General features: G+C 44.1%; 1 protein-coding gene and 1 long non-coding RNA gene across 13 annotated transcripts in view; one reads left to right on the forward strand and one right to left on the reverse strand.

The window, feature by feature from the left end:
- LOC105495216 (CUB and Sushi multiple domains 2) overlaps nucleotides 1–27,725 on the forward strand; it is a 656,530-nt gene that overhangs the window by 267,362 nt on the left and 361,443 nt on the right. The window lies entirely within an intron of this gene.
- Nucleotides 17,078–27,725, reverse strand: part of LOC105494676 (uncharacterized) — a 29,999-nt gene continuing 19,351 nt past the window's right edge. The window contains exon 4 of one of the 2 annotated variants that reach the window (XR_011623349.1): nucleotides 17,078–17,199. This is a non-coding gene — a long non-coding RNA (uncharacterized lncRNA). Of the gene's footprint in view, nucleotides 17,200–23,922; nucleotides 24,076–27,725 lie in introns of those variants that run through there. The other variant, XR_011623348.1, reaches the window with a different exon arrangement.

Raw genomic sequence — 27,725 nt, forward strand, 5'->3', positions numbered from 1 at the left:
AATGGGGATGGCATTGAATCTATAAATTACCTTGGGCAGTATGGCCATTTTCACAATATTGATTCTTCCTATCCATGAGCATGGTATGTTCTTCCATTTGTTTGTGTCCTCTTTTATTTCACTAAGCAGTGGTTTGTAGTTCTCCTTGAAGAGGTCCTTCACATCCCTTGTAAGTTGGATTCCTAGGTATTTTATTCTCTTTGAAACAATTGTGAATGGGAGTTCACTCATGATTTGGCTCTCTGTTTGTCTGTTACTGGTGTATAAGAATGCTTGTGGTTTTTGCACATTAATTTTGTATCCCGAGACTTTGGTGAAGTTGCTTATCAGCTTAAGGAGATTTGGGGCTGAGATGATGGGGTTTTCTAAATATACAATCATGTCATCTGCAAACAGGGACAATTTGACTTCTTCTTTTCCTAACTGAATACCCTTGATTTCTTTCTCTTGCCTGATTGCCCTAGCCGGAACTTCCAACACTATGCTGAATAGGAGTGGTGAGAGAGGGCATCCCTGTCTTGTGCCAGTTTTCAAAGGGAATTTTTCCAGTTTTTGCCCATTCAGTATGATATTGGCTGTGGGTTTGTCTTAAATAGCTCTTATTATTTTGAGATACGTTCCATCAATACCAAATTTATTGAGAGTTTTTAGCATGAAGGGCTGTTGAATTTTGTCAAAGGCCTTTTCTGCATCTATTGAGATAATCATGTGGTTTTTGTCCTTGATTCTGTTTATATGCTGGATTATGTTTATTGATTTGCATACGTTGAACCAGCCTTGCATCCCAGGGATGAAGCCCACTTGATCATGGTGGATAAGCTTTTTGATGTGCTGCTGGATTCGGTTTGCCAGTATTTTATTGAGAATTTTTGCATTGATGTTCATCAGGGATATTGGTCTAAAATTCTCTTTTTTTGTTGTGTCTCTGCCAGGCTTTGGTATCAGGATGATGTTGGCCTCATAAAATGAGTTAGGGAGGATTCCCTCTTTTTCTATTGATTGGAATAGTTTCAGAAGGAATGGTACCAACTCCTCCTTGTACCTCTGGTAGAATTCAGCTGTGAATCCATCTGGTCCTGGACTTTTTTTGGTTGGTAGGCTATTAATTATTACCTCAATTTCAGAGTCTGCTATTGATCTATTCAGGGATTCAACTTCTTCCTGGTTTAGTCTTGGGAGAGTGTAAGTGTCCAGGAAATTATCCATTTCTTCTGGATTTTCTAGTTTATTTGCATAGAGGTGTTTATAGTATTCTCTGATGGTAGTTTGTATTTCTATGGGGTTGGTGGTGATATCCCCTTTATCATTTTTTATTGCGTCTATTTGATTCTTCTCTCTTTTCTTCCTTATTAATCTTGCTAGTGGTCTATCAATTTTTTTGATCTTTTAAAAAAACCAGCTCCTGGATTCATTGATTTTTTGAAGGGTTTTTTGTGTCTCTTAACTCCTTCAGTTCCGCTCTGATCTTAGTTATTTCTTGCCTGCTGCTAGCTTTTGAATGTGTTTGCTCTTGCTTCTCTAGTTCTTTGAATTGTGATGTTAGAGTGTCAATTTTAGATCTTTCCTGCTTTCTCTTGTGGGCATTTAGTGCTATAAATTTCCCTCTACACACTGCTTTAAATGTGTCCCAGAGATTCTGGTATGTTGTATCTTTGTTCTCATTGGTTTCGAAGAACATCTTTATTTCTGCCTTCATTTCGTTATGTACCCAGTAGTCATTCAGGAGCAGGTTGTTCAGTTGCCATGTAGTTGAGCGGTTTTGATTGAGTTTCTTAGTCCTGAGTTCTAGTTTGATTGCACTGTGGTCTGAGAGACAGTTTGTTATAATTTCTGTTCCTGCACATTTGCTGAAGAGTGCTTTACTTCCAATTATGTGATCAGTTTTGGAATAAGTGTGATGTGGTGCAGAGAAGAATGTATAATCTGTTGATTTGGGGTGGAGAGTTCTGTAGATGTCTATTAGGTCCACTTGGTGCAGAGATGAGTTCAATTCCTGGATATCGTTGTTAACTTTCTGTCTCATTGATCTGTCTAATGTTGACAGTGGGGTGTTGAAGTCTCCCATTATTATTGTATGGGAGTCTAAGTCTCTTTGTAAGTCTCTAAGGACTTGCTTTATGAATCTGGGTGCTCCTGTATTGGGTGCATATATATTTAGGATAGTTAGCTCTTTCTGTTGAATTGATCCCTTTACCATTATGTAATGGCCTTCTTTGTCTCTTTTGATCTTTGATGGTTTAAAGTCTGTTTTATCAGAGACTAGTATTGCAACCCCTGCTTTTTTTGGTTCTCCATTTGCTTGGTAGATCTTCCTCCATCCCTTTATTTTGAGCCTATATGTGTCTCTGCATGTGAGATGGGTCTCCTGAATATAGCAAACTGATGGGTCTTGAGTCTTTATCCAGTTTACTAGTCTGTGTCTTTTAATTGGACCATTTAGTCCATTTACATTTAAGGTTAATATTGTTATGTGTGATCTTGATCCTGTCATTATGATATTAACTGATTATTTTGCTCGTTAGTTGATGCAGTTTCTTCCTAGCATCGATGGTCTTTACATTTTGGCATGTTTTTGCAATGGCTGGTACTGATTGTTCCTTTCCATGTTTAGTGCTTCCTTCAGGGTCTTTTGTAAGGCAGGCCTGGTGGTGACAAAATCTCTAAGCATTTGCTTATCTGTAAAGGATTTTATTTCTCCTTCACTTATGAAACTTAGTGTGGCTGGATATGAAATTCTGGGTTGAAAATTCTTTTCTTTAAGAATGTTGAAGATTGGCCCCCACTCCTTTCTGGCTTGGAGAGTTTCTGCCGAGAGATCTGCTGTTAGTCTGATGGGCTTCCCTTTGTGGGTAACCCGACCTTTCTCTCTGACTGCCCTTAACAGTTTTCCTTCATTTCAACTTTGGTGAATCTGACAATTATGTGTCTTGGAGTTGCTCTTCTCGAGGAGTATCTTTGTGGCGTTCTCTGTATTTCCTGAATTTGAATGTTGGCCTGCCTTACTAGGTTGGGGAAGTTCTCCTGGATGATATCCTGAAGAGTGTTTTCCAACTTGGTTCCATTTTCCCCCTCACTTTCAGGCACCCCAATCAGATGTAGATTTGGTCTTTTCACATAATCCCCTACTTCTCGAAGGCTTTGTTCATTTCTTTTTACTCTTTTTTCTTTAGACTTCTCGCTTCATTTCATTCATTTGATCCTCAGTCGCTGATACTCTTTCTTCCAGTTGATCAAGTCGGTTACTGAAGCTTGTGCATTTGTCACGTATTTCTCGTGTCATGGTTTTTATCTCTGTCAGTTCGTTTATGGCCTTCTCTGCATTGATTATTCTAGTTATCCATTCTTCCATTCTTTTTTCAAGATTTTTAGTTTCTTTGCTCTGGGTACGTACTTCCTCCTGTAGCTCTGAGAATTTGATGGACTGAAGCCTTCTTCTCTCATCTTGTCAAAGTCATTCTCCATCCAGCTTTGATCCGTTGCTGGCGATGAGCTGCGTTCCTTTGGAGGGGGAGATGCGCTCTTATTTTTTGTATTTCCAGCTTTTCTGCCCTGCTTTTTCCCCATCTTTGTGGTTTTATCTACCTTTGGTCTTTGATGATGGTGACGTACTGATGGGGTTTTGGTGTGGGTGTCCTTCCTGTTTGATAGTTTTCCTTCTAACAGTCAGGACCCTCAGCTGTAGGTCTTTTGGAGATTGCTTGAGGTCCACTCCAGACCCTGTTTGCCTGGGTATCAGCAGCAGAGGCTGCAGAAGATAGAATATTGCTAAATAGCGAATGTACCTGTCTGATTCTTGCTTTGGAAGCTTTGTCTCAGGGGTGTACCCTGTGGTGTGAGGTGTGAGGTGTCGGTCTGCCCCTAGTGGGAAATGTCTCCCAGTTATTCTACTCAGGGGTCCGGGACCCACTTGAGCAGGCAGTCTGTCCATTCTCAGATCTCAACCTCTGTGTTGGGAGATCCACTGCTCTCTTCAAATCTGTCAGACAGGGTCATTAGTGTCTGCAGAGGTTTCTGCTGCTTTTTTTTGTTTGTTTGTTTAGCTGTGCCCTGTCCCCAGAGGTGGAGTCTACAGAGACAGGCAGGCCTCCTTGAGCTGCTGTGGGCTCCACCCAGTTCGAGCTTCCAAGCGGCTTTGTTTACCTACTTAAGCCTCAGCCATGGTGGGCACCCCTCCCCCAGCCTCGCTGCTGCCTTGCGGTTAGATCGCAGACTGCTGTGCTAGCAATGAGGGAGGCTCCGCGGGGATGGGACCCTCCTGGCCATGTGTGGGATATAATCTCCTGATGTGCCGTTTGCTAAGACCCTTGGTAAAGCGCAGTGTTGGGGTGAGAGTTACCAGATTTTCCAGGTGTTGTGTGTCTCAGTTCCCCTGGCTAGGAAAAGGGATTCTCTTCCCCCTTGAGCTTCCCAGGTGAGGCGATGCCTCGCCCTGCTTCAGCTTTCACTGGTTGGGCTGCAGCAGCTGACCAGCACTGATTGTCTGGCACTCCCTAGTGAGATGAACCCAGTACCTCAGTTGAAAATGCAGAAATCACCCATCTTCTGTGTCGCTTGTGCTGGGAGTTGGAGACTGGAGCTGTTCCTATTCGTCCATCTTGCTCCCTGGACCAGGTTGCACCATATTCTAACCATACCATCTGGAACATGTGGCCTTCTCTAATACCATGACAGGGAAAATGAGTGGAGAATCCAGCATGGCTTTCCACCACCCTAGCCCAGATATGCTATACATAATTTCCAACTCATATTTCATTGGCCACAAACAGTCACACGGTCCAACTTTGCTGCGAGGGAGCCAGGAAATGTCGATGAGCAGATGAGATGCTTGGTGAGCTAAGTTGTCTGCCACACCTCGTGCTTCTGTAGACAAGATGCCCTGGTTCCTGTCAAAGGCCAGCCCTCTCCTGTGCTCCAGAGCTTATCTTCCTCCAAAACTTCCCTACTATATGTATCTCCTTTTTATTGCATTCCACCATTGTTCTCTCTATTGAGCACTTCTAACACCATAAAGGCATGTTTGTTCTAATATCTACCACCTAAAATCAAAAACAGCACTCATTAGACCCCTATTACTCCATCCCACTCAGCTACCATGGAATGGCTCAGCCACTGCCAATTGCTGAGACAGTTCTTTCTCAGTTTCTGCCCTGCTTTGTCACTAAAACTGACCTTGCTAAAATTGACAGCAACCTCCAAGTTGCCCATTCCAGTGTCGTTTCTCCATCTTTATCTGACTCAGCCTCTTGCAACACATGACACTGGTCACCTGTCCTTCTTGGACTATTTCTTTCTCTTGGCTCCTGTCCTTCTTGGACTATTTCCTTCTCCTGGCTCCTATGAAACCATGTAGCTGGTCACCCTATGGCCATTCCTTCTTAGTCTGTTTTGCTGTCCAGCCTTTATGCTTGGACTGCCCAGAGGGTCCTGGGACTCTCCTCTTTTTTATTCTCTTTCTCAGCTAGCCCCAACCAATCATACATGGGCTTTCAATGTCATCCAGATGCCAGTGGCTCTTGATTTAAATTTTCAGCCCTGAAGGGTCTTCTGGGTTTCATGTATATTAACAGAAATATTAAAATGAACATATCGCCAGGCACGGTGGCATGTGCCTCTAGTTTCAGCTACTTGGGAGACTGAGGTGGGAGGATTTTGCGTGAGCTCAGGAGTTCAAGACCAGCCTGAGCAACATAGCGAGACCCTGTCTCTTAAAAAAAAAATGGAAAAATATGTATAACATAAAACCTATCGGCCGGGCACAGTGGCTCATGCCTGTAATCCCAGCACTTTGGGAGGCCAAGGCAGGTGGATCATGAGGTGAGAAGATTGAGACCATCCTGGCTAACACGGTGAAACCCCATCTCTACTAAAAATACAAAATATTAGCCGGGCGTGGTAGTGGGCGACTGTAGTCCCGGCTACTCAGGAGGCTGAGGCAGGAGAATGGTGTGAACCCAGGAGGTGGAGCTTGTAGTGAGATCGTGCTACTGCACTCCAGCCTGGGTGACAGAGCGAGACTCGGTCTCAAAAAAAACAAAAGCAAAAACAAAAAAACCCTATCATTCCATTTTTTAAGTGTACAATTTAGTAGCATTCAGCACTTTGGCTATTTAGCAGTGGATAACACCACTATCTATCTCTAGTACCGTTTTTGCCTTCCCAAATGGAACTCCATGGCCATTAAAGAAGAATACCCAGAATAGCCAGATTTATAGACAGAAAATGGAAAAGTAGTGACCAGGAGATGGGCCATCATTTCTTTTTAAGGCTGAGTAATATTCCCTTGTATGTCTAAACCACATTTTGTTTATCCATTGATCTACTGATGGACATTTGGGTTGTTTCCATCTAATTCAGACTTCTCATCCCCTCCCCATTCATAATCTGTTCTTCTCCTAGCCTTCCCCACAACCTGCCACATTTATGTTTTCCTAAGAGGAAGCTGCTTCTGCCCATTTGGTGCTGCCAGCACCTTTGGGCTACTCGGGGGCCTTATCTCCCTGCTTTTACCCCTCTGTAATCCATTCTCCAGATGGTACCCAGAGTGACTTGGGTTTATTAATCAAATCATGTCTCCCCTGTTTAAAGCCTCCTGATGGCTTACCATCACATTTAGAATAAAATCGTACAAGACCCTATATTGTCTATCCACTGCCTATCTGTCTGACTTCCCTCCTATCCCTCATTCACATGCATTCTCTGTGCCCTTCATCCTGTCCCTAGGGTGGGCTAAGCAGGTTCCCTCCTCAGACCTCTGCACTAGCTCTCCCCAGGGCTTAGGATCCTCCTCCTTCGCAGTCTTCAAATCTTCCTTCCAAGTTTAAAAAAAAAAAAAAAAAAAAACTGGCTTTTTTGAAATATAGAGTTCAATGTAAATTTCCTATCTTTAGAAAAGCCTTTCCCATCCATGCAGCCTAAAGTAGCCCTTGCTCTCTATCTTATTTTATTTTAAACATTCATCAATACCTGATATTTTCTTGCTGACTTATGTATTTATCTTTCTTCTGTGCCCTTTCCCTCCCCTGCCATTGCCAGCAGAACCGTCACAAGCCCCTAATGTGCGTCTTGGCACTTAGTAGGTATCGAAGGTTGATTTGTTTGGAGGAGAGATCTGCTTCTGCCTTGCCAGTTACAATGTCCTGTGGCTAATTGCAAAGGTTAACATGGAGCCTCTCCACCAAGTATTTTAAGTAATAACCTTCCTGGGGGACATTTGCAAATTAGCACTGACTCTTGCTGATTACTCATCCTAAACTCAGTCTGATTAATAATTAATCAGCAAACTGCTTGGCCAGAGCGGGCTGATCAGTGCTAGAAAGGATCTTAAATTATGCAAGTCACTTGGCCAGTCTTAAAAAAAAAGAAAAAAAAAAAGCTCAGCAGTTGACAACAGAACTGGAGAGGTTTGATTGCAATGTGAGTGAGGTCTCTCAGTTGTTTGTTTTTCCTTTCTGGCTTGTTTTTTTTTTTTCTTTTGACTAAGAAATCAATTAGGCTCAAACTTGCAACCTCAGAGACTGTGTAGCACAGAAATAGAATTGTGTTAAATATCACTTTCTTTTTGTTTCTTTCCTTCAAAAGAGTTCTGGTCTGGGAGGCAGAGGTTAAAATTAGCCAATTTGCTAAGCAAATGCCTGTCTGGCACTTGATGTCAATTTCTGCAGCCACGTCAGTTTCAGCTATTCACTCACTTCCTCTGAGCTGCAGTGCACTGTGTCTGGCAGGAAGCAGGTGAGAGATTTGATGGGTACTGTCTGCTTGCCCACCCTGGGGTTGGGGGTGAAGTCAATTTGCCAGCCACCTGTCCCACCAGGAGTCTTTATAGTGCTCTTTGTCTCTTGCCTACAAACCCCAGGGAGACAGGAGGAAAGGCAATTGGAGGGTGATAAATAGGCTTCCTACTCAGGAGTGAACTTGGGGCCACCAGGGACCCCTCTTAAGCCTTGTCTGTAGCCTCCAGCCTCCAGAGCCAGTCCTGCATGTGGCTTTATCTTTCTTCTCTAGATACCTCTTCTGGTCACTGGAGATGGCTGAGGGGGATACTCCGTGAAAGCTGAGGGGTCTGTGGACATTGATCTCTGGGCCAGAAAAAAGGTGAAGGGATAAAGGGTTTAGTGCAGTCCATGCAACCCAGATCCTGATTAGAACCAGCAGTGTGACAAGGTGATGCCCCAGACCAAATAAGTCAGCATGCCCAGGGAGGGACCCAGGCATCCGTGAGTTTTACAGCTCCCCGTGGATTCGTGTGCACCAAAGCGGAGAAACTTGATGTGATGGAGCAAGAGAGGCTTTTGGGAAAGAGATTATGAAGGACATCAAAGAGTGAAGTAGAAAATGGGCTTTTCAGGAGTTGATTGTCTTTCTGGAAATAGAGAGACATCTCTCTATGTTGTGTCAGGCAGGGTGAGAGGAGAAGAGGCGGCCAGATGGGGCGGCTTCCAGGAGCCCTGCAGTTTCTGATCCATCTCAGTTATACCCCCCATTTTAAAAAAGATACCCTGCATTTCCCTTAAAAAAAAAATGCTCTCTAGGACTTATCCCATGTCTCTCAAACTGGGTTGCACTGACCAGCTCCCTGTTTCAGAAGACTTGCTTGAATGCTCTTTGGAAGAATGCAGATTCCTGGTCCCCACCTCTGTAAAATCATGGATTCTTGAGGATGGAACTCAAGTAATTGAGTATTTTTAACCTTCTCCTGGGTGTTCTGAAATAGACTTAAGTTTAAGAGCTACCCTGGGCCTAAATAGAATACTTTCCAGAGTGATAACATAAAGGAAGTGGATTTTGTCCATTATGAAATGTTTTATCTTTTAATGAATGGATTCATTATTGAATTTCTTCCCAGTTATGTTTGACGTATAGGTTTGGTTACAGCTTATGCGTGAGTTTGGGCAAGCACATCTATTCCATCAAATGAAGCACATTGACTCCTAATAAACTGTATTAATTTATTTCACGAACATTTTTGCTTGCCTACTCTGTGCCAGTTTCTGTGATAAGCCTTGTGATTATGATGCTGAACTAGGAAGTCTCAATCTTTCAAGGAGCTGCTAAAGTTTAGTCTTGAAGTCTAGTCTCACCTCCTTGTCTACCTGGTATAAGCCTGTTCAAGGGGTCTCCCTCCTGAAACCTTTAGATGCATTGGTACCTCTGCCCTCCCTCAGCCCCACCCACACTGGGCCACCCCAGGCTCCTATGCCACTGGCACAAGCCAGACTTTTCTAGAATACAGAATCCTCCTCCCAACATGAACTCTTTCAGAGAATGGACTTGGCCCATCATCTCTGAATCCTCAGGGCTCAGTAGAGTCCTGGCACAGACAGGTGTAAAGATTTTCTGACAATTTGTTGAATAAATATAGCCTCTGAGATCTTAGAGTCTCAGCACCTTCCTTACAGCCAGCCGCATCTCACCAGCATCAAAGGGAAAAGCATATGGCACTTGGCTCACCTTGCCTGGTGTCAGAGCCCTTTGGCAACAGGACCAATGTCAAGATAAACAAACAGGCAGATAGTCATTGTTTGCCTCTATGATTGAATTGAGGCCATCACATGTATGGAATGCCATCTTGTCACACTGGGTCTTCACCCCCATGTTTGAGTTAGGTAGTGGCATACCCATCTTGCAGATGAAGAAACTGAGCCTCGGAGACTTAGCTTCCTCCTCACCTACATGTGGTCCTTCCCAGCTGGGTTTTCCCATTTTGTTCCCTCTGCAGATCCTAGGCCAGCCACTCCTGGGATCATTTCTCACCCTTAGAGCAGGCTCTGATACAATCTGTCCCCTTTGAGTCTCTATCTGCCTTCCTCCTGCCTTAATATACCTTCCACAGTATAATCACTCTAAGAGCTACCATGTGTCAGGCACTGTACTAAGGTATGTGTATTGTCTCATTTAATGCTTACAAAACTTTTTTTTTTTTTTTTGGAGGCAGAGTTTTGCTCTTGTTGCCCAGGCTGGAGTACAATGGCGTGATCTTAGCTCACTGCAACCTCTGCCTCCCGGGTTCAAGCAATTCTCCTCACCTCAGCCTCCCCAGTAGCTGGGATTGCAAGCACCTGCCACCACGCCTGGCTAATTTTTTTGTATTTTTAGTAGAGATGAGGTTTCACCATGTTGGCCAGGCTGGTCTCAAACTCCTAACCTCAGGTGAACCACCCACCATGGCCTCCCAAAGTGTTGGGATTATAGGCATGAGCCACTGCACCCAGCCACAAAACTCTTGTAAAATAATAATATTATCATAAAGAGATTAAGAAACCTGATGTAATATAGCTGTTAAGTGTCTGAGCCAGAAATTAGACCCCCATCCTCTGGACTCTAAATCCTGATCTACCCCTCCTTCTCTTCTGCTCTTCCAGACTCTAATTCATTTTCTTTCCTGACACCAAGGAGGGCAGCATGGAGCATAGATAGCACTTGGAGTCAACGTTGGATTCAAATACCAATTCTGCTACCAACTAATCATGTGACCTCAGTTAACTTTCTGACCCTCTCAAGGCCTTACATAGAGTTATAAGAAATAATTGGGCACAGAAGACTTTGAACAACCCCAGATTCCCAGATTGTAAATCTGGCTTGTGTCCTTCCTCTGACCTTGCATGCTTACAGCACCTGGAAGGGCCTTCCTCCCCTCCTCCCCTGCCCCTCTTTCACCCCACTCCCAGAGCCTCCCAGCATGTGCTCCGTGCAGACAGCTGCACACAGCTTCTTTCAGAGATTCAAAGTCCCGTGGGTCTTGGCCTCTGCAGTTGATAAGTCAGGGAGGCAGCTTCAGGCTGACCGAGGCGGAGGCCACAGCAAGAGGCTGTCGTGTCTCCGTGGGCCGGGCAGCTCTGAGGTCCCAGGGCCATTTGGCAGTACCCTGAAGGGCACATGGGGAAAGTTGGGGTTGAACAATAATGGCTTTTACTCTTCTCTTATAGCAAGTCACTTAGCTTTCTGAACTTCAGTTGCCCTGGTTTTATAAGGCAGGTGATGGGTCCTCACCACCTCCACTGTAACCTGCTGGAAACATGCAGCTTGGTACACAGAGACTTACTAATTTTTCACATGTAAATCCAGCCCCACAGGTTCGCTTCCAGTGGGATCTGCCTCCAAAGGTGATTTTTCTGGAACTGAGAGGGTTTTAAGGAAGAAAATACAATTACTATGTGTAGGGTACCCACGACATGCCAGGAATCTACACTGATTATTTCCTTTGCGCCTTTAAGCAACTCTGAGAACCCGAGACCCAGTGAGGTCATTTACCCAAGGTCACAGAGCTAGGAAGTTGCAGCCTGAAGCCAGGGCCCTTTGCCTCCCAACCTCTGCTCTTTCTGCCCCTCTGGATTTTGGAGGTTGGGAAGAGACCTTGTATCCTGAAAAGATGGCCCTGGGCCTATGCCATTGGCTTCAACTTCTTCCCCCTGGGGCTGCTTTTATCCCATGGGCTGTGGTTGCTTGAAACTGTGGGCTGGCTTCACAGATCGCCAGGCTCATCAAGGCCTTGGCTCCCACATCCTGCCAGCTCCCTAGATGCCAGCCCTGGTGAGCATAGGACAGACTGCCATCAGCCTTCCCCTTTCAAGAGAGCCCTGTCAATGCAGATAAATGGCCCGTGTCATTTAGCCACATCCGTCGCGTCCTTCTCATTGCTGGTCTGTGGCCTGGGCTGTCCAGATAACCCTTTTCATTTAGTGTTGTCTTTATGGATGCCACAGAGGTCCCCAGGCAATGACAGCCCAGCCTTTGCCCCGACCAGGAAGAGTCACAGGCAGGCCTGCTTCCTGACTTCTGTTTGCTGTCTGTTCGGCTCCCACAATTATTGGAATCTGTCAAGCTCCATCAAGTGACATTTTTTACATGAGGGCAAGTGTCCTTTAAGCCTCACTCTGAGCTGGAAATGACATCCTGGATGCTGACGTGGCCTCCCTCTTTCCACCAGCAGTTTCCTTCACAGTTGCCAAACTTCCTTCAGCCCTGGCTCAACAGTGCCCTCCCAAGCTCTCCCCTCAATCCCCCCAATCCCTCTTCTTGTAATTACCCTCCCCCAAGCCGTTTCCCCAGCCCCACGTCCCCCTGGTGCCTTAGCAAGTAATTACCTTCACAGGGAAGTTGACAAGTCTCTGGCGACTCCTAGCCCCGGCTGGAAAAGATTCATTATTCTGTATCTGGAAATAACCAGCCCCATCAGCACAGGGGCTGAGATAACACCAGTGTAAAAGTTCCCTATTCAGGGGGATTAATTAGGATTCCTTATTAAAGATCCAATTAGGCAAAAGGGCATTTTTATCTGTGATAGTCAGCTGCTCCTATTTTTCTAAAGCTATAACTCTAAGTTTTTTTAAAAAAGGAAAAAGCAGGGGGTTGTGGTTTTGTCTAAAACAATTCACTCTTTCATTGTCAGCTATGTCTTCATCAGGATGTGAAAATAGATTTTCTCATTCAATTTGCAATGCTTTATCTTTTCAGAGTCTGGTAATGACTCCACGATATCCCTTCAACAAGAACCGCAGTTTGGATGGATTGTTTGGGGAGTGGGATGTTTGGTTAGCAAGAGAAATAGTAATAGCATTTTTTAGCAACCTGACTCCATGGGCCAGCAGGAAATGCCATCTCTGCCATGTAATGTCTGTGTGACCTTAGGCAAGTTGCTTCATCTCTCTGAACCTCAACGTTCTCCTCTTTCAATCTAACTCCAAGGATCAGGGTAAGGATTTAACTGGGGCAATATTACAAAGTGACTAGGAACCCAGGCTCTTGACTGAGACCATCTTACACCCACACTCACAAGCCATGTAGACTTCTGAACCTTGGTTTCCTCATCTGCAAAATGGGAGGGAAATACCTCCTCCATCGGGTCTCTGGGAGGACTGAGAGAGAGAACATTTGTGGAACCACCTTGCCCATGGAGGGCCCTTGATACCTGTTTACCAGACGTGAATCAATTCATTTTGTATTTCCCTCAAAGTTGCTCAGTGAGGTTCCCTGGAGTGAGCTGTTACCACTCCCCACCTCGGGTGAATGGAGCTCATTTTGTCCCTGGTAGTGCCTGGGTGATTCCACAGCACAGTGAGGCTGAGACTCCTGGCTCTGTGTCACCCGGCTGTGTCCTGAGTGGCTCCCTATGGAAGCAGTACTGGCTCTAGGAGGGGTGACCTCTTGACCTCAGTCATGATGTGGACATACACAGCATGAACCCACAAGTTTTTACTTGCATTGTTAAAGACAGCAGCAGCAGCTTGTTTAGCACAGGAAAGAGAAGCCCTGGAGAAAAAAAAAATCTGACTTCCAGACAGTTCAATAGAAAGTGTTTTGTCCAATTGCCGGATTCCACAGATGAGGAAACAGCCCTAGCATCACTCAGCAAACATGTGGCAGAGCCAGGGCAGAATCCAAGCTCTCCATGTCTGATCCATATCTGTTTCCACCACCTTCAATGTTTCCTGGCCACCTAGCACTGAGCCGGCGTTTGTAGACTTCACATGAGAAGGTCATAGCAGCACTTGGCTCCAGCAGGATCTGAATCCACATAAACCGGATTTCACGTAGTGTTCCTCACCTGTCTGCCTTTCCTAGCTCCTCAATGCTTGTGCCTCAGTGCCTCAGTTTACCCCACAAAGGAGCCATTTTAGCTTCCAGTTCATCTTCTCACCTTTCCACAATATTGTTTTGGCCTGAATATCCTCTTTTACAGGCCCTGCCCCCTGTAACCCTGCCCCCTCCACCATGGCCTCTCTGACCTTTCCTCCTCCTACCCTCCCTCTAATTCACTTCCCCAGCCACAATGACTTCCTTGCTGTTCCTTAGACGCCACGCATGCTCTTCCCGCCTCAGGGCCTTTGCACATGCTTTCCCCTCCACTTGGAATGCTCTCCCCCGAGATATCCACATATTTCACTCTCTCCCCTCTTTCAGGTGCCACCTTTAAGATCACATTCTCAGTGAGGCCTTCCCCAACCACCTATTTAAAATGGCAGGTGCCTCCTCCCAGTCAGTAGAGTGTCTGCCCATGTCTGCTCCTTCTCAGCCTGGATCTTCACACCTCAAAGTGTGCCTAGCTCACAGGGAGCCTGGAACTTGGTAATTCAACCCCTCTTCTTGGCTCCAGTCCTGAAAGCTCTGTTGCTCGACAGCCATCATTCTCCTTCGCCAGATGAAGAAACTGAGGCACAGGGAGGTGGCATGTGACTTGCCAAAGTCACCCAGAGAGTTCGTGTCACAGGAGTGACTGCTGGGGTAATCTAAAAACAATGGTAAAAATAGTTGTACTTGTGGGGTTATTTATATCTCTCTCCCTGGTTTGCCCTGGATCTTGGTGTGACCTCACCAGGTGATGTCCTCAAGCTTCACTGAGGCCTCCAATATGTGGCCATGTGTAAGACCCATGTCACAGAAACAAATGGTCCTATTGCAAAAATGTCTTGCTGGAAGAGAACTCAGCCTATGCTGAGAACCAAGAAATCCTCTCCCCCTCACTACTCCCCTCCTTACCCTCCTACCCCCTCTGCCAATTCCCCCATCAAATAATTCCTGATAATGAAGTTAGGATGATTCATTGGTTTTCTGATGAGCATGAATTCATCATCAAAATCTACATATTTCAATCCCCTGATATGTGCTCTCATATTCCTAACCTGATTAATATGTAAAGTGCTTTATCCTGTGACTTAACAAAAGAAAAATCAGCTTAGATTTAGGGGCCTGCATGGCTCCCAGACTCTGGGGTTCTGGGAAGTGTGGAGAGATGCCACTGCCTCTGTCTTAGGGGAAACGACAGCATCTCATCAAGGACTGGGTCAAGGTGCCAGCAGGTGCTACAGTGGAGAGGGGAGTTGGTTGCTCAGGACCAGGCCCTGGGATACCTGAGCACTGCAGCTTCAGACCCCTCATCCCATAACCCAGAAAGACCTGGCTACAAAGTTGTTCAACATTCACAACCCCGCAAACTCGTGGGGGCTGGGAACAGCCTGCATCCCATGCCTAGGAACCTGGACGAGATGTAGCATCCCCCTCTAAGCCTTTCTGGAGGACGGCCAGTGTGGCCTGCCACCTCTCTGCTGAGGCCACCTAAGCCACATCCCTGCACCAAGTCCCCCTGCCTCTCCAGAGGGCGGGCTCAAGCTCTGCAGGAAAGCCTCAAGCCTCCCTTCCCCAGCCACCACCCCTGGGGTGACCCTGCTGCTGTTAACCTCTTGTCTTATTCATGATTCCCTCAGTATAAGATACAGCCTCCCAAACCTCTGTCACTTCATCCTCCATACATCCCCACCCCTCTACTACCAATTTTGGCCCACATCTCCTTGGACTCAGACCATTTCCTAGTACCCCCATGTAGGGCCAATCCCTGCCTCTTTCACCGCTGACCCACAAACCCATAGACCACACAGGCATTCCCACCAGGTGCTCTGTGCCTGTGTCATGAGAAGCTGTTTGCCTAGAGGGCTCTAGGGTCCGATGTGAATTCAAAGCTCTGCTCAGGATTTGGGAAAGCTATTTAACCTCTCTGATCCTCGGTTTCTTTAGCTTTAAAACAACGCTATCAGGAATAATAATTTTTATTTCTTAGGGCTGCTGTCAATTTCAAATTAGCATTAAGCGGAGAATCTAACATACAACATATAGGTAACACTCAATAATGTAGCGATTATTGATATTTATCCTTATGGCCACTGACTGAGGTGGGCAAGAATGACTTCCATTTTTCTGATGTGGAAGTGGAAGCTCAAAGATGTTGGGGTTGGATGTGGTTGAGAGGAGCAAGGCAGCACCTCTTCTCCACAGAAGTACCTGGGGCATCTTGGGGGAAGAGGATTTGGGACCCTGTGGAAGACAGGATACCTGAGAGGAGACTTGCCCTGCAGGAGATGGGGACCCAGTCAGTGACCCGGATGCCACAACAAGACAGAGGTCCCAGAAGAGGGCTGCTCCTAGGCATATTATGTGTCTGATGCCTGAGTTCTTGCCCCTCTGGAACCAGGGTATTGTCTAAGTTTCGGTTCCCCAAAAGCAGGCCTCAGATAAGGGTTCAAGCACAAGTGTTCTATTAGGAAGTACAGGTGACACTAGCAGATAAGAGGGACATAATACAGAGAAAAGACAGTAGCTAATAAAGGGTGGTCATACCAGCTACCACAGTGGGGGCCTGGGCCATAATCCCACAGGGACACTCTGGGAAACTCAGGTCTGCAGAACCCAGATCTTAGAATTATCCCACACAAGGAACGAGGGAGCTGAGGTATTTATACACCAATTCCTGAATGTCATTGAATGAGGACTGCTCCTGAGGGGTTATTAATTCCGTAGCCCTTCCAGCCTGCTGTGCACATGGGCAAAGTGGCCTAGCATTGGGGGAAAAAAATCCTTTGAGCACAGGGATACAGACACGGGGAGCTTGCAGTCAGCTGGCCCACTCTGAAAGATGAAGTATTACAGGCAGGACACTGGCAGCACCTGCTACAGGTGTACATGTATGAAAGGGCAGTGTTACTGACAGAGCTGTAACACTGGGGGCCTAGGCAGCCCTGGGGTGAGACCCAGCTCACTACAAGTGACCTTGGAAGGACCACCTTCCCTTCGGCCTTGGGGAGCCACTGAAATTTGGGCAAATCCACAGAAACCTGTGGAGTAGGCAGTGGTCCTAGCAAGCAGGCACAGAGAAAAAGAATTCATTATCCAGGTAGCCCCATTAACAGTAATCCTCCTGTCCCCGTCACCACTGTCAGACAACGGCTGTAGACCCCACATCAGGATATGTTTGATCTCCTGCCCTTGTAGCAGGCTGCAGCCAGTGAGCAAGAGGACTGCCTTAAAGCCCAGTATCACCCACCCCAGCATCCTGGGAAAAGGCATGGCTGCCTGCTAGCTTGGCAATTAGCCATTGAGATTTGGAAAATCAGGGCTATGAAACTTATTTTGTATAGTCACAGAATGGTAAATTCTGTGGATTTAGGTCACACATACACTCATACAAACCAATTATTCACTGGAATGCAAGAGAGTCTGCTGTCAACATTCAAATATTTTTGGAAAGTTTGTATGTTTCTGGCTGTTCTCTGAGTGAAGTCGTGCTTATTTCACAAGTTGTAGGCTGGAGGATGAAGTCACAAAGAGCTCATGCATAGCTGAGCAGGAACGCCCACTTAGGGGCTTTATTTGGATGTGCCCCAGCATTCCCTCCATCGCTCTCTGGAACCGCCAGGAGAAGTTTCAGAGCTCAGCCTGGGGAGGAAGAAAAGGGCTCAGAGTTCAGATACATTCTTCTCTAGAGTATGTAGGTGAAAGCTGCTTTGTGCTCACTTCCCCATCCTTTCTCCTCTCCCATCCTCTGCCTGGGAGGCCTGTGGGAAGAGGCCAGGATCTGGACTCAGATAAACCAGGTTCCACTGGGCAATCATAGGCAAGTGGACTAATCTTTCAGTGCTCCCAGCTGCAAAATAGGTAGAATAGTGCCAAAAATGGTTCTTATGAGATAAGTAGCACAGAGTGAGTGCTCCATAATAGCCACTCCCCCTCCTTTCTTATAAGTAATTTTAGCTCCCTCTCTGTTTTAATTTCTTTCCCCTCCTCTGCCATTCAGATTGTACCAGGCAGAGCTGTGACCCAGATGTTTCTCCTGATGTGGGAATCGGATGGATGGAAAGCATGATGATCCATTCACAATCATAATCAAGCATCATCAATTTATTATACACATACTATTATGCTAGGAAAATCCCATTAATCATTTTTGATAGGATAACATGAACCCTTTCGCCAGACCTGTTTGCTCTTGAGCCTGTCTGCATTTGGTCATTCACCTCCTACAAATGCACTCGAGTCGGTGCTGAGGGCCCAGGGATGCCCAGCCTCACTTTCTGCTTCAAAATCACCCAACCAGACTCAGAGGGAAAGAGAAATTATTTTACTGCATTTGCTTACAGCAAAAAGTAAGCAGAACTTTAAAAGAATAAAGAGTATTAGTAGCACAATTTGCAATTGCAAAAATAAGAAACCAACCTAAGTGCCCATCAACCAACAAGTGGATAAAGAAAACATGGTATATATACACCATGGAATACTACTCAGCCATAAAAAGGAATGACATAGTGTCTTTTGCAGCAACTTAGATGGAGCTGGAGACCCTTATTCTAAGAGAAGTAGCTCAGGAGTGGAAAACCAAATAACTTATAAGTGGGAGCTAAGCTATGAGGATGCAAAGGCATAAGAATGATATAATGGACTTTGGGGACTCAGAGGAGAAGATTGAGAGGGGGTTAAGGGATAAAAGAGTACATATCGGGTACAGTATACACTGCTCAGGTGATGGGTGCACTAAAATCTCAGAAATCACCACTAAAGAACGTGTCCATGTAACCAAAAACCTGTACACCCAAAAACTATTGAGATGAAAAATAAATCAATCAATAAAAATTTTTAATTTTAAAAGAATAGGCTGGGCACAGTGGCTTATGCCTGTAATCCCAGCACTTTGGGAGGCCGAGGCGGGCAGATCACGAGGACAGGAGATCGAGACCATACTGGCTAACACGGTGAAACCCCGTCTCTACTAAAAATACAAAAAATTAGCCGGGTGTGGCGGCAGGCGCCTGTAGTCCCAGCTACTCAGGAGGCTGAGGCAGGAGAATGGCGTGAACCCAGGAGGCGGAGCTTGCAGTGAGCTGAGATTGCACCACTGCACTCCAGTCTGGGCGACAGAGTGAGACTCTGTCTCAAAATATATATATATATATATATTTATTCATATATATATATATATATTTAGGTCCCCACAAAAGCAAATGAGTATTATATTTTTATTTCCATTGTAAACATAAAGCATGGGCATTAAAGAAAATTTAGAAAACAGAAAAACTGAATAAAGAAGTTCTATGCATGAACATTTTGATTCATTTCTTTCTTTCTTTTTATAGGTATGGCTTTGTTTTGTTTTTAAAGAGCTGTGTTCATAGTGTGTGTGTGCATGTGTGTGTGTGTGTGTTTAAATATATATCCATTTTTTATTATAAGAGCAATTTATACTCTTCGTGAAAAACTCAAAACATACCTGAGAGTATAGAATAAAATGTTAAAGTCGTCTATATGTTAAATCCCTACCCTAATTCCACTGTCTTCCCTAAGCATTATTAAGTTGGTCTATTAGCCTAGGTATTACACACACACACGTGCCCACATGCGTGTGCACACCCATGCACACACACAAACACACACACAGGATAGGAGGTGAAACATAAACATACTATTCTACAGCTTGTTTTTATTCTCTTAAATGTCTACGTTAAATATTTTTCAATGTCAGTATGTATATCAGCCTCGTTTTTTAACAATTTCCCTAATAATTGCATTTTTCACTATTTTGAATAATGTTACAGTTAACATCATCATGCATATATCTCAGTGCACATTGGAGCATTAATAGGATAGCTTTCTTTAAAATAGAATTTCTGGGTCAAAGTATACATTATTTTTAAATTTAGACTCTGCTAAAGTGTACTCCAGAAAGACTGTGCCAATTTAATGTTTCCATTAACTATGTATAAGAGTGGCTGTTTCCCTAACTCCTTCCCAAATTAAAGTTTTGTTTTTATCCCTCTCAATGGGTGAAAAACATTTCTGCAATTGTTAGTGTAGTTAATAATCTCTTCATATGTCGATGGTCACTTTTATTTTCTGGATTGCCTGTTCATATTCTTTACCTATTTTTCTATCAGGTCATGTTTGTTTTTCCTATTCATTTATAGGAGCCCTTTGTATATTTTTAACATTAATATTAACATCAATATATGTTGTAAAAAAGTTTTATCAATCAGTGGCTTGTCTTTTAGCCTTACTTGATTGTCTCTCACAGCATAAATTTTATTTTGTGTGTGTGTGTTCAAATCAGTTGATTTCCTGATTTGATCCCATAAAACTTCTCAGTTTTGTATCTTGGTTAGGAATACCTTCCTGCTTGGAGATTGTAAAAATAGTCTTCTCTGTTTATTCTGGAACTCTCAGAATTTTTATATTTTACATTTAGCTATTTAATCTGTGTGGATTATATTTTTGTACCAGGTGTGAGCTATAGATCTAGCTTTATTTTAGTTATAAATGAATAATGAATTAACTCCAAACCTGTCCTTTCTGATTTGAAATAGTCCTTTCATCATAAACTGAGTTCAGCTCTATTCATAGTTCTACGTCTGGACTTTCTCTTGTATTTTATTTCTCTGTTATTCTATTTCTGTGTCATAATTGTACCATTTGAATTTTACCATAGCTTTATAATAATTTTTGTTTTCTAACTGGAAAAGACCTCCTTCATTATTATTACTTTGAAAATATTTGTGGGTGATTCTTATGCGTTTACTTTTCCAGATGAATTTGAGAGTAAGTTTTTCAGATTTCCCTCAAAGAAATTTCATTGTGACTTTTGTTGGAATTTCACTGAATTTGTAGATTGATTTGGAAAGAATTAACATTTTTACAGTAGTGAATATTCCTATCCTGGACCATGGTATGCCTCTTATTTTTCAGGCCTTTTTTAATGATCTTGAATGAAATTTTATAGTTTTCATCACATAAGTCTAGTAAATTTCTTGTTAGATTTTTTCCTAGGTCCTTTTATAGTTTTTATTGTTATAGTGAATAGGGCCATTTTGTCATTGCATTTTTTTTCTAGTTGCTCATTGCTGGTAAATAAGAAAGCTATTGATTTCTGTACATTTCTTCTGTAACCAGCCATCTTACTGAACTCTCTCATGAGCCCTAATAGTTTTAAAGTTGATTATTTTAGATTTTCTAGATTAGACAATCATATTAGCTGCAAGTAATGTAATTTTATTTCTTCTTTCCCACATGGATGCTTTTTTTTTTTTTTTTGGCTTCTTCTATGGCTACTGCCTCCAGAATTATATTATATTAAAGAGGAGTGATAGGTTTCCAGCTCTAGGATTTCTGAATAAGAGGAAATTAAAGGCAAGCATAGTTTTTACTAAATTCTATATTACAGATCAATAAAAACAGTAAAATTAGTTCTAGAGGTTTTTTTCTCACATTATATAACATTGAGAAATTATATGTTCTTATTAAGTAGTGGTTTTTTTTTTTTAATCTGGAGTGATTTGGAAGGAGCTGAATGGAGGTTGGAGAGGAAAGTGCTCTAAATGGAAACCCCAGTGGCTCTATAACACCATCGCTTGATGAGGCTAAATACAATTTTGTATCCTGATTATTCTGCACTTATAACATTAACATTTTCTCTGTTATTATAAACCCTTGACCTCAAAATATTCCATTAAGTGGATATATCACAGCTTACTTAACCATTCCTCTTTCCGTGAACATTTAGACTGTTCCTAGTTGTTTATGTTATAAATATTGCTGCAAGGAATATTTTTATGTGCAAAGCTTTTTTTTTTTCAGAATTTATTATTATTTCTTTAGGAACAATTCCCAGAATGAATGTTTCTTAAGACACTTGATTCTTACTGCCAAATTATTTTCTAAAAGCATTTGATCATTTTACACTGCCACAGTATGTGAATGTCTAAGGAAACAGACCTTTTAAAATTAAGGATTATAAAGTATGTTTTATAATCCAAAGTCCTTTCTCATAGAAGAAAGAGAATGCACTTTGCAATCAAAGAGATGGGTTTGAATTCTGATTCCTCCACTGAAAAATGTTCATATTTATATAAATTTAAGAAAAAAAACTCTGAGTCTCAGTGTCCTCTTCTGTAAAATGTGCAGCTAATTCTTCTGCAGTCATGCTGAAGGCTGAGTGAGAACAAACTGGTGATGGCGGTCAGCACAAAGTAGCTCTAAACAAATATGGGAGCCACTTTCCCTGTATTTGGACTGTTTTCAGAGGTTTTATTTTCTAAACAGCTTTGGAGACTTCCCCTGAAAAACATGCTGCAATTAGGAATGACTTCTGTCCCTTAGCCGAGGCCTGTCTGCCAAGGGGAAACCCTTTCCTGCGGCTGGCTGCTGGCCCCAGCTGTAAGCTCTGAGATCTGTTATGCAGGAGAATTTACCATTGGCTGCCCACTGTGCCCCACGCTGTGGCAGGCCACTCATGAACCTCTGCTCTGTGGTGGGGCAGAGGAACGAGCAGCACTCAGCATTCCCAGTGAAAACAGTGACCGGGGGCTTCCAGAGAGGCCCTCAGCTTCTCCTCTGATTCCCTAACTGGATTCTTCTTTTTTGACATTGCACAGAGCAGGGTGGTTCTCATCTGCTCCCATCTCTTGGTTGCCAAGTCCTGCCAGTTCTGCCTCCTGAGTATCTTTCCAATTTTCCCCTTTCTCTGCAACACCAGTACCCCCGAATTTGCTCAGGTGCTCTCACACTTGGAACACTGAAGCAGCCTCCTGCTTGTCTCCAGAATTTCTCCCTCCTGCCCATCCTGTGTCCTGGTCCAGTGTGACCTTTCTCAACCAAATCTGGCCGTGCTGTTTCCTTGCTGAAAACCCTTCGATGGCTCCTGTCACCCATGAAATAGAGTCCAGAGCCTTAGCTCAGCATCCAGTATCCTCTAGCTGTCTGTCTCTCCTAAGTTGTACATTCCACTCATGTATTCTTTTATTCAGGAGACATTTATTAAGTATCAGTGACCAGACTAGGTATTGGAATTGTAATTATTATCTGTTTCGAGCTAACCAGTGCAGAATAAGAATTGTATTCACTAACACTTTTTGCACTTTTTCTAGGCACTTTGGGGCCAGCCTAAGCACTTGATATGCATAATCTCTCTTAACCCTTTTAGTAACCCTATGAGGCTGGTTTTATTTTCATTCCCCTTTGACACGTGAGGAAATTGAGCCCAGAAAGTTAACGTAGCCTGCCCAAGACGGCTCAGCTAGGAAGTAATAGAGCCAAGACTTTGTCTCCCAAGCCCATGCTCTTAACCACTCATCAATCCCAATTTCTTTCATATATATTAGGCCTGAGAATATCTATTAAACTGGTGACATCTTTCTCCATACAATATGGGCATAGAATTCGTACTAATTAAAAATTACAAAGCTTGCTGCCAACCAGACACTGGCATAGGAATTTGGCAAATTCTTCTCCTAAGTGCTCCAGGGCTGACCACAGTTCTTGCCTTGAACCCCAGATCCCAGAACCCCCATTCCTGCTTCCTCATGTGGTGCCCATGTGGGCACCTGCCTTTCTCTCTGGACCAGCCCTATGGGGTGCATGGTGGGCACTCGATAACTGCACTGAATTAAATCGGATTGAATTGAACCAAATTGAATTCACAGGCAGATATTCTCCAGCAGTGGCTGGGATTTAAGTTCATTGTTGTCTTAATCATCTTGTGGTAGATTGCATTGCTTCCTCCATAAGCCAGGCTAAGCGCTTAGGTTTCTGAGAATAGTATATCTTAAGAGGTTTCCATTCAAGCAGGGTAGCTCTTCTGCATAGGCCACTGGAAATAGGTCTGAGTTGTACGTGTTCTTTGATGTAGTTTTCTGATATGTCTCAGAAGTCAAACAATGTGGGCTTAAGAATCATCTGTACTGCTTACACTGCTGCATGACCTTGGGCAAGCTACTTAACCTCTCTGGGTCTCTGGTTCTTCATCTGTCTGTCCCATCAGGATACTGTGAGAATTAAAATGAGAAATGTAATGTGAACTCTTACTATGCACAATGCATAGTAACGGAACACAGCTTTTGGCAATAATTATAACAGTTGTTTTTCTTTCCCTGTCTCTCCTGTCCATGCTGAATTGAACAGTGAGCTGGATTGAGAGCAGGGACAATAAGGAAGTGACAGGCAGAAATCAGAAAGCATGGTCTTCAGTGGGGGTTGGTCAGCCTAGGGCTCTGGAGGACGGGGGAGTTCTTAGCTTCTATGCCTGAGAAAGTAGCTGGAGGATATGGAAAATTGAGAGAGGATGAGCCTGGAGATAGACGGAGGCCAGACAATTAGTATTTTATTCTGAAGGCAATAGGAGCCACTGGAAGGTTTACAGCAGGGAGTAACGTGATCAGCTTCGCATTTTTGAAAGACCACCCTGGCTGCTGCTGGAGAGCAGGATGGAAGGATGGATACAGGCACAGACACAAGCTGCTCATTGTTGCAGTTGCCCAGGTGAAATGATGAGGCCTAAATTAACACAGACAGTATTAGTGGAGACTGAGAGAAGGGAAGGATTTAACAGACTTAAAAACAGCATAATTTGGTTAGCAATGCAATTAACCTGAGGGACAAAGTGGGAGGAGGAATAAGATGGCTGTCAGCCCTTGGTTTGAGTGGCCAGTGTGTGGGATGGCAGGAATTGGCAAAGAGGGTGATGGCATCTTAAGTTTGAGGTGCCCCAGGACACAAGAGGTAGATGGATGTAAGGATCTAAAGTTTTGGGGAGGAGTAAAGGTGGAAAATAGATGTTTGGGAGACATCAGCATAAAATTAGGTGTGAGGACACCTAATTACAACTGGGACACAACAGAGAAAGAGGAAGGATGAGAGGACAAGAGGACAAGCAGAATAAATTAGAGTGTTAGGACTTCCTGGGAGCCTAGACTCATCCACTAGAGAGGGTGGACATGGAGTTGATTGCGCTGACATCCAGCATGTCAGGGAAAGGCCTAGGAATTCCACTGGGTGTCCACTGTGTGTCTGCTGTGGTCATGGGAGGCCCTCTAGCTTCCTGCCTGGCCTAGAGAGTCCCCTGAATTCCAATCTGTTGCACTGGCCCATGAACCCCAGCCCTGCCCTGCCCATCTTCTCCCCCTTCCAGGGCTGACCCTCTCCTTTGAGTTATATTGAAGAGCCCTGGTCTTCATTGGCCTTTCCCAATCTCTTCCAAGTTCCACGCTCCAAATTCCATAATAAGAGGGAAGGCTTCTATCTGAGAGTGAGCAAAAGAGACACCTTGAAAGTGGGGCCTTGTTTCCCAATTCAAGTCATGTGTCCCGGGGATCACATGGGTCCTAGATTGTAGACTCCCTGAGAAGGCTTGGAGAGTTCCCATATGTGTTAAGGCCTTCTAACTTCTTGGCTCCATGGCGACTTCTCTGAACTAAACAAATGAAAGTGTCTAGATTTCATACTCACAGACTATAACTCAATTGATTAGGAGTTGATTCAGAAATCTACATTTTCAATACTCACCCTAGGCTATCTCAATACAACTAGTCAGAGACCACCTTAGAGAAATACTGACTTAAAAAAAAAAAAAGGTGGTGGCTGTTCCAAGATGGCCAAATAGGAACAGCTCCAGTCTGTAGCTCCCAGCATGAGCAACTCAGAAGACAGCTGATTTCTGCCTTGCCAACTGAGGTACCGGGTTCATCTCACTGGGGCTTGTCAGACAGTGAGTGCAGCCCACCGAGCATGAGCCAAAGCAGGGCGAGGCATCGCCTCACCCGGGAAGCGCAAGGAGTCAGGGAATTCCCTTTCCTAGTCAAGGGAAGCTGCGACAGATGGCATCTGAAAATTGGGTCATTCCTACCCTAATACTGCACTTTTCCAATGGTCTTAGCAAACGGCACACCAGAAGATTATATCCCACACCTGGCTCGGAAGGTCCCATACCCACGGAGCCTCGCTCATTGCTGGCACAGCAGTCTGAGATCTAACTGCAAGGTGGCAGCGAGACTGGGGGAGGGGCGCCCACCATTGCTGAGGCTTGATTAGGTAAACAAAGCAGCTGGGAAGCTCAAACTGGGTGGAGCCTACCTCAGCTCAAGGAGGCCTGCCTGCCTGCCTCTGTAGACTCCACCTCTGGGGGCAGGGTGTAGAAGAATAAAAGGCAGCAGAAACCTCTGCAGACTTAATTGTCCCTGTCTGACAGCTTTGAAGAGAGTAGTGGTTCTCCCAGCATGGAATTTGAGACCTGAGAACAGACAGATTCCCTCCTCAAGTGGGTCCCTGACCCCTGAGTATCCTAACTGGGAGGCACCCCCAAGTAGGGGCAGACTGACACCTCACACAACTGGGTGCCCCTCTGAGACAAAACTTCCAGAGGAAAGATCAGGTAGCAACATTTGCTGTTCAGCAATATTCGCTGTTCTGCAGCCTCCGCTGCTGATACCCAGGCAAACAGGATCTGGAGTGGACCTCCAGCAAACTCCAACAGACCTGCAACTGAGGATCCTGACTGTTAGAAGGAAAACTAACAAACAGAAAGGACATCCACACCAAAACCCCATCTGTACATCACCATCATCAAAGACCAAAGGTAGATAAAACCACAAAGATGGGGGAAAAAGCAGAGCAGAAGAGCTGAAAATTCAAAATATCAGAGCACCTATCCCCCTCCAAAGGAATGCTGCTCCTCACCATCAGCAGAACAAAGCTGGAAGGAGAATGACGTTGACAAGTTGAGAGAAGAAGGCTTCAGATGATCAAACTTCTCTGAGCTAAAGGAGAAAGTTCGAACCCATCACAAAGAAGCTAAAAACCTTGAAAAAAGATTAGACGAATGGCTAACTAGAATAACCAGTTTAGAGAAGTCCTTAAATGACCTGATGGAGCTGAAAACCATGGCAAGAGAACTACGTGACAAATGCATAAGCTTCAGTAGCCGATTTGATCAACTGGAAGAAAGGGTATCAGTGATTGAAGATCAAATGAATGAAATGAAGTGAGAAGAGAAGTTTAGAGAAAAAAGAGTAAAAAGAAGTGAACAAAGCCTCCAAGAAATATGGGACTATGTGAAAAGACCAAATCTACATCTGACTGGTGTACCTGAAAGTGATGGCGAAAATGGAACCAAGTTGGAAAACACTCTGCAGGATATTATGCAGGAGAGCTTCCCCAACCTAGCAAGGCAGGCCAACATTCAAATTCAGGAAATACAGAGAATGCTACAAAGATACTCCTCAAGAAGAGCAACTCCAAGACCACATGATTGTCAGATTCACCAAAGTTGAAATGAAGGAAAAAATGTTAAGGGCAGCCAGAGAGAAAGGTTGGGTTACCCACAAAGGGAAGCCCATCAAACTTAACAGTAGATCTCTCAGCAGAAACTCTACAAGCCAGAAGAGAGTGGAGGTCAATCTTCAACATTCTTAAAGAAAAGAATTTTCAACCCAGAATTTCATATCCAGCCAAACTACGCTTCATAAGTGAAGGAGAAATAAAATCCTTTACAGACAAGCAAATGCTGAGAGATTTTGTCACCACCAGGCCTGCCCTACAAGAGATCCTGAAGGAAGGACTAAACATGGATAAGAATAACTGGTACTAGCTGCTGCAAAAACATGCCAAATTGTAAAGCCCATCGATGCTAGGAAGAAACTGCATCAACTAACGAGCAAAATAACCAGATAACATCATAATGACAGGATCAAGTTCACACATAACAATATTAACCTTAAATGTAAATGTGCTAAATGCTCCAATTAAAAGACACAGACTGGCAATTGGATAAAGAGTCAAGACCCATCAGTGTGCTGTATTCAGGAGACCCATCTCACATGCAGAGACACATATAGGCTCAAAATAAAGGGATGGAGGAAGATCTACCAAGCAAAGGGAAAACAAAAAAATTCGGGGGTTGCAATTCTAGTCTCTGATAAAACAGACTCTAAACCATCAAAGATCAAAAGAGACAAAGAAGGCCATTACATAATGGTAAAGGGATCAATTCAACAAGAAGAACTAACTGTCCTAAATATATATGCACCCAATACAGGGGCACCCAGATTCATAAAGCAAGTCCTTAGAGACCGACAACGAAACTTAGACTCCCACACAATAATAATGGGAGACTTTAACACCCTACTGTCAACATTAGACAGATCAACAAG

This window comes from Macaca nemestrina, chromosome 1 (assembly GCF_043159975.1).
Source record: "Macaca nemestrina isolate mMacNem1 chromosome 1, mMacNem.hap1, whole genome shotgun sequence".
NCBI classification, from domain to species: Eukaryota; Metazoa; Chordata; class Mammalia; order Primates; family Cercopithecidae; genus Macaca; species Macaca nemestrina.